The 15516-nt window shown below is 39.1% G+C and overlaps 1 pseudogene; it reads right to left on the bottom strand.

Moving 5' to 3' along the window:
• Positions 1-11313: 11313 nt before the first annotated feature.
• The window catches only part of LOC112921515 (solute carrier family 25 member 3 pseudogene), a 33756-nt pseudogene continuing 29553 nt past the window's right edge, over positions 11314-15516 (bottom strand).

The following is a 15516-nucleotide window of genomic DNA, read 5'->3' as shown; positions in this document are numbered from 1 at the left end:
TGCTTCCTAGATTGGTTGAAAGATCGAGTAAAATAATGAATGTTTTATACAAACCTAGCTTGTGATGATAAATGTATAAAGATTATATTTAGTTTGTAGAAATTTGTCATTATAGTCAATGATTAGAAAACAGATATTCTGCAAAGCAAGACTGTAACTAAGTATATAAGTATATTTTAATAATCAAAGATTTTAATTAAAAGTTTTTAAATGATAAAATAACCATATGAATAATATAAACAAGATCATCCTTGATGGCCAAGAGACATAGAATGAAAGAAATTAAATTTAAAGATATAGAAAATAAAATTTTCTAGATACGCATTTACATTTTTTCATTGTATAAGTCTTAAACATTTTTGTAAGAGCTAAATTCATATACAGACAAATGCTATATAAAGGAAATTTAACTCTAGTTATTTTTAGCTAAATGCATTATAAAATAAACCTAAGACCTCATTATAGGCCACGTTTTTGCAAAGATATAAAAACTGAGTTATGTTGGCAGAGATGCATGTGATAGAGTTTTGAAACACTTGTAATCTATGAGTCAGTACCCCTGGAATGTTGGAGGAGAAAGAATGGCAGTAATCAATCCAAGAGGACACAAAGGCATGTGCTCTATGAGCTGTTCCAAGTCTATTTTAGCAAGTGCACATGTTTCCAAAACGAAAGATACTCTCCAAATGGTCAAATGGCATCTGGATCATATAAGTGGTTTTTGTTGTTGTTGTTGTTTGTTTTTCTTTATTTTTCTTTCTTTCTCTTTCTTTTTTTTTTCTTTTGTCTTTTAAAATCATTTCAAGTCCAACAAGATTCTCCAAAATATTTAGTAAAAGGAATAATTTTCAAAATTTAGGAAGGGCTTTAAGGAAAAGGCTCTACCGGAACCAGAGTTTATCATTAAAATATTATCATTATTTGTTTTTAGTATTGTTAAATGAGGATATCCCATAAAGACACATAATTCTGTTACTAAAAAGCAGAAAATAGCACATTTTGGGCTATTTTTGAAGTTTGTGCAAGACTATGTTTTGTTTGCTGATTTGCTAAAATAATTCACAAAACTCAATGGCAGGTTATACTTAGGGCTAAAATTTATGACAGCAAAGTATAGTGAGCAAAAGCAGAAAGAAATGGATGTGCATCAGTGGAGTCCTGAGAGGTTCAATACAGGCTTCTGATGTCCTTAACCATCTAAGAGCATACAGGAGCACTTTCTCTGGCAGATTTATAGGTGGAATGTCTCTGTCTAGGGAAGTCCATTTGAGTGTCAGAATCCAAGGCCTCTACAGGGGCCAGTCCCATAGGTAAAATCTACTACACAACCAGCCATGGCAACCAAACTCAAAACTCTGACAACAAACACAGATGCACATCATCACTCTTGAGATTTGGGAGAAACAACCTGATAAACCACTATAGCATGGTCCATAGCTCCAAATGTGTATTACAGAATTATCAATCATTAACATAAAAAAGATTCCAGGGACCACATTTCTAGGTGTTGGCCAAGGATCAATTACGTCTCCTTTGGAGACATGGAATGAATAAGCATATAGACCTGCTGTAATAACTCTTTCATCAGTGGTTTTGGTATGAACCAAAGGAAGCAAGCTTGAAAGATAGTGTTACTTCTGAGAGCATGCCTTGTAGCCTCCACCACTCTTCATTTCCCGAAGTTTCTCCTCCAGAAAGACTGTCTTCCATATCCTCTTCTGTCCTCATTTCCAAATCCCATATGCCCTTCAAACTCCCAAGGCATCGTTTGATTACCCAGTGACCCATGCCGAGCTGGTAGCCATCATCTGTGCAGTCAGGACCAGCTATGAAATCTGCAGGGCTTAGTGAAAAATTAAAATACTGGGCCATTTGTTCAAAATTTATTTAAAATTTCGAGACGGTGACAGTAAAATTTTAAACCAAAAGAGAACCCTTGCACTGAGGGCCCTGTTGAACTACACAGATTACACATCCATGAAGCCAGTCCTGAGTGCAATGATTATGTTCTGGAGATGTATCTCTTCCAAGAGGCCAAATTACTGATCAAAAGATGACTTGATGATATCCTCTAGGTCCATCCATGTTGTCACAAATGGCAAGATCTCATTCCTTTTTGAGACAGAGAGAAAGGCAAATGTTATATGCTTTCAGTTATATGTAGAATCTAAAAAGCAAAGCAAGTGAAAACAACAACAACAACAAAAAAACACAAACAGCTCATAAATACAGAGAACTGTTCATTGCCAAAGGGGAGGAGGTCAGAGGGATGGGCAAAATAGGTGCAGGAGATTAAGAGGTACATACCTCCAGTTAATAAAATAAATAAGTCACAGAGTTGAAAAGTACACCAGAGGGAAAACAGTCAATAATATAGTAATAATATTGTATGGTGATGGATGGGGACTACACTTATCATGGTGAGCTCTGAGTAATCCATAGAATTGTCAAATCAACATGCTGTACACCTGAAACTAATATAATCTACGTCAATTAAAAAAATGACTTGATGAACCTCAAGTCAGATGAAGGAAAGCAGCTGTTGCTGAGAAGGTCTTTGTGTCTCAGGAACTCAGCACAGCAGGTTTCCTACTGGTCTGGTGTGTGTGTGACAGCTAAGGGAAGTACGCTCACCTTCAAGTCAGAGCATTCGCTCTTGCCCCTCACTGGCAGTGTGATCTTGGAAAGTCACTTAGCCTTCTAGACTATTTCCTTCTCCATGACAATGACACTGAGTTTAAGGAGCAATTGTGAATGTTGAAAGAGATAACAGGGAAAAAGAAAAAAAAAAAAAGAAAAAAAGAAAAGAAAAGAAAAAGAAAAGAAAGAGAGAGAGAGAGAGATAATATCCAGAGAGGCACTTTGTAAACCAAAGTGCTATGCAAATGTTATTTGCCTTCTCTCTGAATAATGCCTTCTCTTCTAGATAAGGAATATTGCTTGTTATTTCCTATTCCCTGGATAGTACTCAAGACACATTGGCAAATACTTTATTTTCCAATCTTTTTTTCCCAGATACTAATGCTTCTTTTATGACAGCATTACAACATAACTTTATATCATGTTTTCCCAAGACATAAAATACAGTTACAGTGAGAGCTGATCTGCCAGGAGACACTGATACACTCATATCATCCAGGTTGAGTATCTTCTGTGAATGGCTAATTTTCTGCACTTTATGCTTTGTTTCAATTAACTTCAAATTCAGAAAGTGTCATTTTCAAAACTTGTCCTAAATTGTCAGTCCGTCAGACTATATAATACCTGCAGCGGCCTATGCCCAGAGTACATTTTGTGCTTAAAAATCTCTCAGCTTCTTAATTACTGTTATGTATAGAGGAAGATCTTGATAAATATTTTGCTAAATGAATGAATTAGTTACTAAATCAGGAATGAATGAAGGGAAGAGAAGCTCATGATCTGGAAATGTCAAAGGATTAAATGCTGAAACTTGTTTATGATCGCCAAACGTGATTTCTTTGACAACAGAAATAATTCTTTTCCTAGTTGCCACCTAAAGACTTTCAACAGATGGAAATGTGTCCTAGATGGATATAGTACTTGATCCCAGGAAAGACAAGTCCTACTGCGAGCAGCTGCCTGGGCTGGTCTGGACTAGAATGAAGTGAGATGAGCCACAAAACAGCCTATGCACACCAGCCTTCCCTGAATGGGAACAAAGCTCTTGCCTTGGGGTTCTGAGTCTGTTTCAGAGTTGTCAAAGGAGTCATCGTAGAGCCAGATCTGGAAGTCTGTGGTACTATTACTTCCTGATTTTCCTCTTTACTCTCCATCTCTGCACTCTTCTTCCCCTAGCATATAGCAAACACACAATCATGGCCACTGCTGATGTCTCTTAGGCCGGATTCAAACCATGAGTCATCTCCAGGACTGTCCCCGTTCCCACGGAACACAGGAGTTGAATTGGAAACTCTTACAAAGATAGCATGGAACTAAGTCCTTGGCTCTGAAACATTAGACTAGTTTTTGGAAGTGGCTTAAAGGAAAGAAACAAATGACTTTCATTCTAAACTTCTATTTTTTATATGTCTTTGGGTGGGGTGTATGGCAAAAACTCAATTAATGGGCATTGTCAAACGGAGTAGAACTCCCACTCTGGTCAGCTCACACAAATGAAGAGCACAAGTGCAGAATGTGTGATCGCTCAGATAGGTTGCTTTGCCTGGGTATTTGAAGGCTACTCAAGAAATTTCAATAAAAGTAAATTGCTTGCTCTAAAAATGGAAGTGTTCAATTTTTAATGTTATGAAAGAAACAATTGAATGACTCAGAGCCTTCAGTTTTAGGATGATTAAGAAACCCAAAATTGTTAAGAAACACTAGCCTTTAAATGAAGCAGAATCCTCTGAGCAAGTTAAAATCTTCGTTGCTTGTGCTCCCACGGCCCCAAGAAAACAGAGTGAAAATAATTAAAGCACAGTTATTGCAACTTTGGCAGCACTCATGATTTTGGAGATGATCTTCAGCTTCAGAGAGCTCAGAACGCTTCAGTTATGCACTGGTTTAATTAAATAGAATATTAAGTCAAAATGTGTCACTTTGGAGGGGCTACTGTTTCCTAGGGGTGTATTTAGTGAACAGAGTTTTTAGTAATTAGAATGAGATTTTCCTTCTGGCTGTAAGAAGTGGCTTTTCTCAGCCAGACGATGATGCAAGTTCCTACTATCAGAAAAGGAGAGTATAGTAACATGCTATGCTAAAATGGAAGAATCAGTATGAATTTAGGGTTTAAAAAAGACACATTTTCTAGCACTGACACTATTAACTCTGCTTCCACTGCAACAGCAACAGCAGCACATTTACTCATCACAACTTTTGGTCCCTTATTACTATTCTCTACCCAAAGGAGAAAGGACTCGTGCAGGGTGCCTACTTCCACATCTTGAGACAAGAAAAATTGGGATGATTTTAGAACATCACATCTTGCCAAAAAGCAAGAATGCTTCTAAGGATTCCAGAAGCAGAGGGGAAAGGGCACGGCAATGTGCTTGAATGGTCTCCTGCTGTAAAATAGAGCTTCAGTGAACAAGAAATGTCATTGGGAATATAATTAGGACAAGTTGGATCTATGAAAGGTCATGAATTTACAATACCCCAAAAGAAATATTGACATAAATCATACAAAAGATAATCGTAGTACATAAACAGGTAGAAGAGGATATGGTTTATTTGTATCGATTTTAATAAATGAAAGCATGTGTTTCATTTCATTAAATTTATGAATATTTATAAAGTATGGATATATACTTGCTTCTATGTGAGTGAAAACAGGGACGCCTGGGTGGCTCAGTGGTTGAGTGTCTGCCTTTGGCTTAGGTCATCATCCTGGAGTCCTGGGATCAAGTCCCACGTTTGACTTCCCGCAGGGAGACTGCTTGTCCCTCTGCCTGTGTCTCTGCCTCTCTGTGTCTCTCATGAATAAATAAATAAAATATTCAAAAAACGAAAAACAAACAGCAAAAAAAAAAACAAAAAACAAACAAAAAAAAAACCTCAGTGAATACAAGCAACTGTGAAAAGTCCCAGAAATTGTGGAGCCTGTACAAAGGACAGGAATGATTACTCATTTATAGCAGTCACAGTAAAAACGGGGAAGAAAGCGGTTTAACGTCGAATCATTACAGATAGTCATACATAAGACGGAAAAAAAAGTTCAACTTTTTTTAGTGATAAATGAGCCAAATGTCCTAAAGGAAAGGTAACTATGCCTCTAGGTATCTAAGCCTCTTGATGGTCCTAACTAGTTATAATGAAATACTAAAAAGGAATAAATATGGTTTTAATAATAGTACCAGGTGAGTGGATATATCATCACAGATAAACATGTTACTTAATACTAGCCAAGCAGGACTTTTTTATTATTATTATTATTTTTATCATAGTCACACACACAGAGAGACGGAGAGAGAGAGGCAGGCTCCATGCACCGGGAGCCTGACGTGGGATTCGATCCCGGGTCTCCAGGATCGCGCCCTGGGCCAAAGACAGGCGCCAAACCGCTGCGCCACCCAAGGATCCCCAAGCAGGACTTTAAAAGTAAACCATTTTGAAGAAAGATACAGAGTTGTAAAACAAAACAAAACAAAACAAAACAACTAAATAAAACACATGCTAAAAATGATCTTGGAAAGTTTTACTAGCAAGTGGAGCTGATAAATGGATCTAGACTGTGAGCAAGAACCTCTGCCCTGTTGCCCGAGGGCTCAGGTGTGACTCACATCAAGTCCCACGCTCAGACCAAGAATTAATTGACAAGCCCCATCTTACAAATGGTCTGGCCTGGGGAATACTCTTTTGGGTCTGCGAAGATCACTGCAAAATCCTGGGAAAGTGTCCAAATAACGAAATAAAAAACCCTAGAAGGATATTGAAATAAAAAATAGCTATAACCTGAAAACAGTATGAAACCAAGTAAAGGGGAAAAAAATGAAGAAATAAGATAGGGCCATTTGTTGATGTCTCAGAAATAATTTCAGTGTGATAATATATTTTATAATTGTGTGTATGTTTCATCAACTGTTTGAAGGATTCAAATGTTTTTTTAAATCAGCATTAGTAATACATACACCCATAATTATAGTTTAAAATGTTTAAAAGAATTAATTAAATTGATTTTTTAAACAGATTTCTTTATTTATTTTAGAAAGAGGGAGAGAGAGAGAGAGAGAGAGAGAGAGAATGAACAAGGGGAAGGCCCAAGGTAGAGGAAAAGAGAATCTCAAGCACACTCCATGCTGAGCAAGGAGCCTGATGCGGGGCTCCATCTCATAACCCTGAGATCCCGACCTGAGCCAAAACCAAGAGCTGGACATTTACCTGACTGTGCCACCCAGGCACCCCATTTTTAACTGCTCAAAAAATTTAGTTTTCAGTGATACTTAATTAGATATATAAGTTTTTAACAATCTGAGCATTAAAGTTTAAATAGTTATGAGTATTCCTTCCATGTCCCAAAGCTCCTGGGCATTAAAGAATATAAACATAATGAGAGGGACATGTGGCAGGAGTCACTTAGACTGATGACAATGCTCAGTGGGCAATGGGATGGGGAAGAGGACAGGAGGTCTTCCTTGTGCCACATTTATTACTTCAACTGGGCTCATGGGTGAAGAGGTGTTTACAACATTATACTCCATACATTTTTCTGTGCTGAAATATTTCATAAAAAACAAATTTGCAATTGTACTTGAAGGAAGAGAAACTCTCCCTGATAAGAAAGATGGTCTTAATCCAAAATGAATGACTAGACTGATTCAAATTACACTGAAAAATGTTCACACCTTGTAATCCTAACTCCAAAGGCAGAATTTTACAAGTTCAAAGCTATTTTAAGATATTGTAATAGCTATGTACGGTGACAGACGGTAGCTCCACCTGTGGTGAACCCAGCATAATGTATAAACTTGTCAAGTCACTATGTTGAACACCTGAAACTAATGAAACTGTGTCAACCAGATGCCAAAAAAAAAAAAAAAAAAAAAAAAAAGCCATTTTAACAACTGGCCAAGTTGGATAACTACACTGCAATTAGCTATATCATTTGGTTCTAATGGCATTAACCATTACATATACGTTAACCTATTACACATCTTAGATTTTCATGAGTTTGTTTAATATAATTTCCAGAAATTAAGTCACAGTCCTCTGCAGACTCTCTGTGCTTCAAAAACTATATGTATCTGTGGGAAAACATTTGCTGTGCTAACAATGTTTCATTTGCTGGATTAAACAAGCAAGTTACCAATAAGTCATTTTTAACTTTTAAAATTCCAGTATTGTTAATGTCCAGTGTTCTATTAGTTTCAGGTGTACAATATAGTGATTCAACAGTTCTACATATCACCCAGTGCTCACATCATGCTAAATGTACTCTTAATTTCTGTTGTCTATTTCACCTGTCCCTCCCGCTCCCCTGTGGCAACCACCAGTTTGTGCTCTATAGTGAAGAGTCTGGTTTTTTGTTTGTCTCCCTTTTTCTTTACGCATTTGTTTTGTTTTGTAAATACCACTATAGTATTTGTCTTTCTCTGACTGACTTAATTTCACTTAGCATTATACTGTCTAGACCCATCCATGTTGTTGTAAATGGCAAGATTTCATTCTTTTTTTATGGCTGAGTAATACTCTATACACCTATTGTTGGACACCTGGATTGCCTTCATACCTTAGCTATTGTTAACAATGCTGCAATAAGCACAGAGTTGCTTATATCTTTTCAAATTAGTGCTTTTGCTTTCTTTGGGTAAATACCCAGTAGTGGAATTGCTGGATCCTATGGTAACTCTATTTTTAATTTTCTGAGGATCCTCCATACTGTTTTCCACAATGAATACACTCACTTCCATTCCTACCAATAGTGCACAGTCCACATCCTCGCTGACACTTCTTGTTTCCTGTGTTTTTTATTCGGACCATTCTGACAGGTGTGAGGTGCTATCTCATTGTGGTTTTGACTCGCATTTCCCTGATGATATAAGTTGTTTTTATATTAATTTTGGGATGCAATAGCCATCATGGAAAACAAAAATACAGCTACTTCACAGCAATAACCTATTAGTGCAATATAATAGATTAACTTTACAAGAGAAGAAAAATATGAAAAATGTAGATCTAGTGACATTCCATACCTTTGAAATGGGCAAAAGCTATCATTTCATAGGCTCAAAATTGTGGTCCACCTGGGTCACTGAGTGGACTATTGTCAGCACCAGGAGTTTTGTTACTAAGAGCCACTTAAAATGGATTCTTCTATAGCAGCCTTCAGAGGGAAGCTCTGTCTAGAAGGCATTGGTGGGGCTCATGTCTGAAAGCACAGAGTCAGAGTCTTTCTTTACTTAAAAAAAAATAAGACTTTATAGAGTTGATATTTAGAGGGCACCTAGGTGACTCATTTGGTTAAATGGACAACTCTTGATTTTGGCTTAGGTCATGACCTCAGGGTCATGGGATGGAGCCTCGCATCTGCGCTCAGCAGGTAGTGTGCCTGAAGATTCTTTCTCTCCCTCTCAGTCTGCCCCTCCCCACCCTGCTCCCAGGCTTGTGCTCTCTCAATTTCTCTCTCTTTAAAATAAATAAATCTTTCTTTAAATTGTTGCTATTTGGTTTAGCATGGATTTCTTTGCATTAATTTTGATTTTTAAAATAGTGCACTAAAATGTATTATCATTTATTTGATTACTGAGTTTTTGTGAATCCCCCTCCATTTATGCCTGAGACAAGTGCCTCACTTTCTCACTCTGGTCTCAGCACTGGTTGCATTTGCTCTTTTTACAATTTGCATCATTATCCAAAGGGGAATCCTGGGGATATTCCTAGATCCCTCATTCTGAACCACCTCTCAAATCTAAACAATTTTCAAACTTCATAGATTCTACTCTCCCTCTCTCTCATTGCTCTTCTGTTCTGCATTCCCACAGTCCTGTTTTGTGTCTCCTCTCTTCCCTCCAAGATGACTGCAAAAGCATCTTAACTAGTCTATCCTAACTAGCCTACCTGTGTTCCTCCGAATCATTGCCAGTAATATCTTTCTAGAAGGCAAATCTGTTCACATCACTCTCCTGCTTCAAAGAGGGACGCCTGGGTAGCTCAGCAGTTGGGCATCTGCCTTTGGCTCAGGATGTGATCCTGGGGACCGGGATCAAGTCCCACATCAGGCTCCTTTCGGATACCCTGCTTCTCCCTCTTCCTGTGTCTCTACCTCTCTCTGTCTCTCATGAATAAATAAATAAGCTTTTTTTTTTTTTTAAATTAAGCCTTCAAAGATTTCCTCCAGCTTTCAGAACATCCTGAGCTCATTTGCAGACCTTCATAGACTGGCCCCTGCCTTGTTCTGCAGCTCATTTCCTGCCCTAGACTACAAACACTCCCCATGCATCGTGCTGCTGCATGTCACCTGGCATACTGTTTGTACATACCGCTCCTTGTCTCTGGAATGCCCTTACCAACTCTTTATCCAGCTGACTTCCTATGTTTTGAAACTCACCTGAAGAATATTTCCTCTGTGCCTGGGTGGCTTAGTCAGGTAAGTGTCTGCCTGTGGCTCAGGCCATGATCCTGAGGTCCTGGGATTGAGCCCTGCATGGGGCTCCCTGCTCAGTGGGAAGCCTGCTTCTCCCTCTCCCTCTGCCTCTGCTGTTCCCCCTGCTTGTGCTCTCTTTCTCTTGCTCTCTCTCTCACTCAAATAAATAAATAAAATCTTAAAAAAAGAGAGTATTTCCTCTGGAAAGAATTGGCTGCCAACGTCATTGAATTTATTTACCTAGTTTCTGCATTTCCAAAGTACTTCATATGTCCATTTACCATGGAAATTTACCATTTGCCATGTCTTTTATCATTCATTGATGTACTTGCTGTAATTAGACTGTTAGGTCCTTATGAACAGAAATCATGACTTTTTATCTTTGTTTCCCATCTACTAGCAGAGTGCTGGGTACTCAGTAAATATCTGTTTGAATGAGTAAAAGAATGATATAAAAGACATAATAATGTATGGTATACAGTAGTTACTCAAAGTATTGGTCTTCCTTTTTTTTTTTTCTTTTTTTTTTGTGCTCAACTACCCTAATAATAAGTTTAGAGTTATCATTCTCAATTACCAGATACTTTTCAAGAACTGACACTTAAGTAAAGAATCTCAAGGCATTTGTTGATGCTATCACAATGGGTTGAAGGCTTTGTTTGAAGGTATTCAACTTAACTGAACAAACTGGGTAATGCAGTGTGCTGGTCCCTGCAAGCTAAAGGTTGGATAAAAAATTATTGCAGATTTCAGAGTTTTCAATCAAATATAACCAAGTATGACAAATACTCACTTTATGCTACTATAAAGCATACTGCAGCAAAGTACCACAGGGTGCCATCCAGAAACTATGGGAGTCATATAACCTGTACTTGTAGAATCAGCGGAGTGAGATGCTGGGAGAGAGCACACCACACGGAGGGCACAGACATGCAGGCGGGAAGCCACCGAACATTTGGAAGCAGAAAGCAGGCCTAATGGGGGTACCTACAAGAATGGAGGGAGCAAAACCTACAAAAGTGGTTGGGAATATATTGCAGAGGGTCTGGGGTCTGAGGGTTGTTTTTTTTTTCCCCCAGAGTCCACTTTATTGAGTGGTGTAGCATTTACACAGGTCAAGGGAGGCAGGCAATGGGCCATGGCTAAATAGACCCCCTCTCCAGGGTTTCTGCTTGAGAGGAATGAGGACTAGTTGGTTTAGGACGGTGCAAGCCACCCCTTCTCCTCCCCCAGGAGAGGCCCCCTCCCTCCCACAGAGCAACAGCAGCCTGGGCTTTTTTTTTTTTTTTTTTTTCCATTAATAGTTGGGTTTATTTCACCAGTGGGTTTGAAACTCTTGCCTTAGGCAAGAATACTACAGTAATTATACCAGGAATAGACAATTTCCTACACTGTCAAATTATATAAAAGTTCCTCTTGCACTTTTCTCAACACTGATCAACAAGCAGATTCAGTCCACATTTGCTTTGATCAATCTACTGAGTTAACCCAAGCTTCTTCTTCAGAGACTCTGGCATTTCAGGTGGAGGTGGGCGAGGGAGCCTGAAGTAGACCTTCACAGAGTCATAGGTGAACCACTGTAGTGCAGGCAGAGTGCCAATCATGATGATACGGGCAAAGAGTCCCTTCCATACACCTTTAAATCCGAGTCTCTGAAGGACTTGAGAAGCACTGCTACCTTTCTCTTTATTCAACACGGATACCACAGAATCAGCAGGATGAGAAACAATTGCACAGAAGACTCCAGCTATATAACCTGCTACAAATGTTACAACCAGTTGCTCTGCCTTTGAACATTCACTTCCGGGCTTGGGAACCACAAACTTATATAATGCTTCAACAGTACGTTCAAAGCAGGCAAATTTCATCATGGTGTATGGTATCTGTCTCATCCAGAGAGGAGCAACCCCCTTGTAGAATGCTTTTAAGCCTTCTTCCTTATACATTTTGGGAGCTGCATCCCTCAAGGTGTTGGCATAACCTGGTTGGGTTTGAATTCTAACCTTAACAGCTTCCATAGGAGCCAGGGCAATGTCAGCAAAGAATTCAGCACTGGCAGAGGCAGCCAAATATAGTGATGTGCGCCAGAGATAGGCATTCTCCTCTCCATGTGAGGAATCTGTGCTCGACCTAAGGCAACAAGAAACCACAGAAGGTTTTTGAGCAAGGGAGTGTGATAACCAGAGATTTCCCTAAGACAGGTTGCTCTGGTGGTAGTACTATCATGGATGTTTACTATCTAAAAGGGGTCAAGCCATTGCAAATTACTTCAAAAAAAAAAAATCTTACAAATACACTGAAAACTGTTCCTCTCATCGAAAGACTAAGTTAATGTGAGAGCTCACACTTTTTTTAAAAAAGGAACTGTATACTATACTAAAAGCTTTTAAATTTAGGAATATTTCTTGAACATATGAGTTTTCTTGAGTTAGAAGGAAAGGTTGATGGAAAACTGTTGCCTCTTGTCTACTGAGCTGGTGACTTTCCATTCCTCCTACCCAGGAACAGTCTGGGGTCTCGAGGCCTTACCAGTCATCCACCTAAATCCAACAGTCAACACAGAAACTGGCTAGAATTTGCCTCTCCTTTTCCGCTTCTACCAAGACCCTAAATGTGGCAATCTCTGTGAAGAGATATGAAGGTGAATCCATTCCTAGAACCCAGAGTCACCGTTTCTGTAGAGCATGATGTGTTCAAAGTAAAGCACCAGTGGTGTGCACAAACTATTTGAAAATACGTGCATGTGGGCTTCACCTTAGGAAAATCTGATGTAGAAATCTGTTTGTAGAAATCTGAAGACATAGTTAAATAAGGATGTGATTCTTCAACCTTGTTTACCTTTGCATTTAAGACAATTAGATAAATATATAGCTTTTCGAGAACAAATGAGAATGAAAAACTTGGTTTTTCTGTACTTCAGCTGTCTTAAAAATCTCAGGTTACAAAGGATCAGGTGACACAAGGATAAGGAGACACAACAGTAAAAGGAAGAGAGAAAACTGGTCAGCAGCTTTTGAATTATTATTACTCCCAGGAAAAGAACTTCTGGAGCAACAGAGAAGCAGTGTTCAATGATTCTCAAACACCGCTGTAAGTTAGAATCATGAAGAAGCTCTGTGAGGGGCACTTGGCCGGTTCAGTCAGTAGAGGGTGCGACTCTTGATCTCAACGTTGTGGGTTCGGGCCCCATATTGGGTATAAAGATTGTTTAAAAATAAAATCTTAAAAGAAAGAAGTTCTGATGAAGATTCCTAACTCTGGGAAGCGAACTGGGGGTGGTGAAAGGGGAGGAGGGCGAGGGATGGGGGTGACTGGGTGGCAGGCACTGAGGGGTCACTTGACGGGATGAGCACTGGGTGTTGTTCTGTATGTTGGCAAATTGAACACCAATAAAAAATAAATTTATTATTTTAAAAAAAGTTCTGTAAAAAGTGAGTATTCCTGGGCCCCATCTCTGGAGATTGTTTCCATAGATGTTGTGGAGTAGAGGAGAGGAACCAGTTATCTGCATTAAACACACGCACGTTGTTTTGATACCAACATAGTATGGGAACTGCTAAAAAAACAAAAAACAAAAAAACACTCATCTCCATGTTTCCCAAATCTCTAAGCACACAGCTGTCTTTTTATATTTGTCTTATTAAAAATATTTGTCTTTTTATATTTGTAGTATTTTCTAATGGGAGTGCTTGCTTCAAACCCTTTATGATTAGAGTAAAATTCTTCCAGATGGTTGAAACTCCAAAATCTTCACATTCTTTCCAATTTTATAATGTAATGGGCTGACATAGGCTCATGGAAAATTAAGAGAATAGAAATGAAAATGGAAATAGAAATGCCATTAGGAAGATGTGTCAGTCTAGATGCACTGATCAGCAGATGCCAAGATGGGATGAAATGGGAGGTTTTTATTAGGGAAAATGATGTTGTACGGGAAAGTGGGGAGGGGGCTGAGGAAATCTTGGGATCACTCACTGACCAGACACACAAATCTGACCCTAAGCGAAGAAGAGAGAGAATGTTTCAACGAGGCATCTTACACCACTATATAGTGCAAGGAAGCTTCTACAGAGCTGTCAAGGAGTTCTCAAGGCAAAATAGACCTAAGTTTTTTTAAAAGGATTTAGATTTTATTTATAGATTCTTCCTGCCTGTGTGATACACAAAATCTTCCTAGACAAAGACCTTGAGAAATTAGTGGCTTTGAAGTTAATTATATTTCCTAAAGAAATTTTCCAATTAGGGATCCCTGGGTGGCACAGCGGTTTGGCGCCTGCCTTTGGCCCGGGGCGCGATCCTGGAGACCGGGGATCGAATCCCACGTCGGGCTCCCTGCATGGAGCCTGCTTCTCCCTCTGCCTGTGTCTCTGCCTCTCTGTCTCTCTCTGTGTGACTATCATGAATAAATAAATAAAATCTTAAAAAAATAATAAAAAAAGAAATTTTCCAATTAACACTGAGATCTTGCAGTATTTTTTTTAATTAATAATTAAAACCTCACCCCTGGAGAAGGGAGAATTATCATCATTCCATTAGAGATGCTATGCCATTCATTCATTACATTAACAGAGCAAACAGAGCTCCTTAAATACACAGTGTTGTGATGTTAAGCGCTTTCCACTCTTCTGGCTATCTAATATCTAGATATTCCTGGATATGTCACGGTCTTTGATTCTCAGATAAATCGAATAAAGACAGGTAGCATCAATAACAATAATTACTGGTAGCAGTTCCACGGAGTAGATCTGTCTTGTTTCAGTTGTTCCATGAGCACCCAGCAACATACTAGGATCTGCCTAAACACTGCCATTTTATAGCTTCTTTTCCTTATATGTCCTCTATTTATCCTCACTGACATGGTGCTTAATGTTTCAGTGTGACGTTTCCAAAGCACTCTATAAAGTGGCTAAATATAACTTGTGTCTAAGAGGAAGGCTTCCCCATAGTAGTCTCTACAAGCAGCCCCCACTTTGTGGTTCCCACGTGCATGAATTTCAGTTACCATGGTTTAGGAAAGTAACACCAGTTCTCCAGCAACATAATTCAAATTGCAGTTACCATACTTTACAGTGTGGAGCAATTGCATGCAGTGACTACTACCAGGTGTTCAGTCCACAGATCTCTATGCACGTAGCAGATGTGTGATACAACTGTTGGTCATGACACCACTTTGTTCCGAGTCTATCAGTTATCGGTCCTCGCACATCTGTTGTTCAGTTCTTGCACAAACAGCAAAGCATGGAGTTGTGTAATCTTTTCGTCTCCCAGCAATCAAACTCATATGTCATTTTACAAAAATGGGCAACAGAGGGGTGCCCGGGTGGCTCAGTCAGTAAGACCACCGACTCTTGATTTCACCTCAGGGTGGTGATCTCAGGGTCATGAGACTGAGGCCTGTGTGGGGCTCCACCCTCAGAGGAGAGTCTGCTTGAGATTCTCTCCCTCTCCCTCTGCCCTCTCCCTCCCAGCACACTTAG

The sequence above is a fragment of the Vulpes vulpes genome, chromosome 2, assembly GCF_048418805.1.
Source record: "Vulpes vulpes isolate BD-2025 chromosome 2, VulVul3, whole genome shotgun sequence".
Lineage (NCBI taxonomy): Eukaryota > Metazoa > Chordata > Mammalia > Carnivora > Canidae > Vulpes > Vulpes vulpes.
This window is presented reverse-complemented; position numbering and strand designations above follow the sequence as displayed.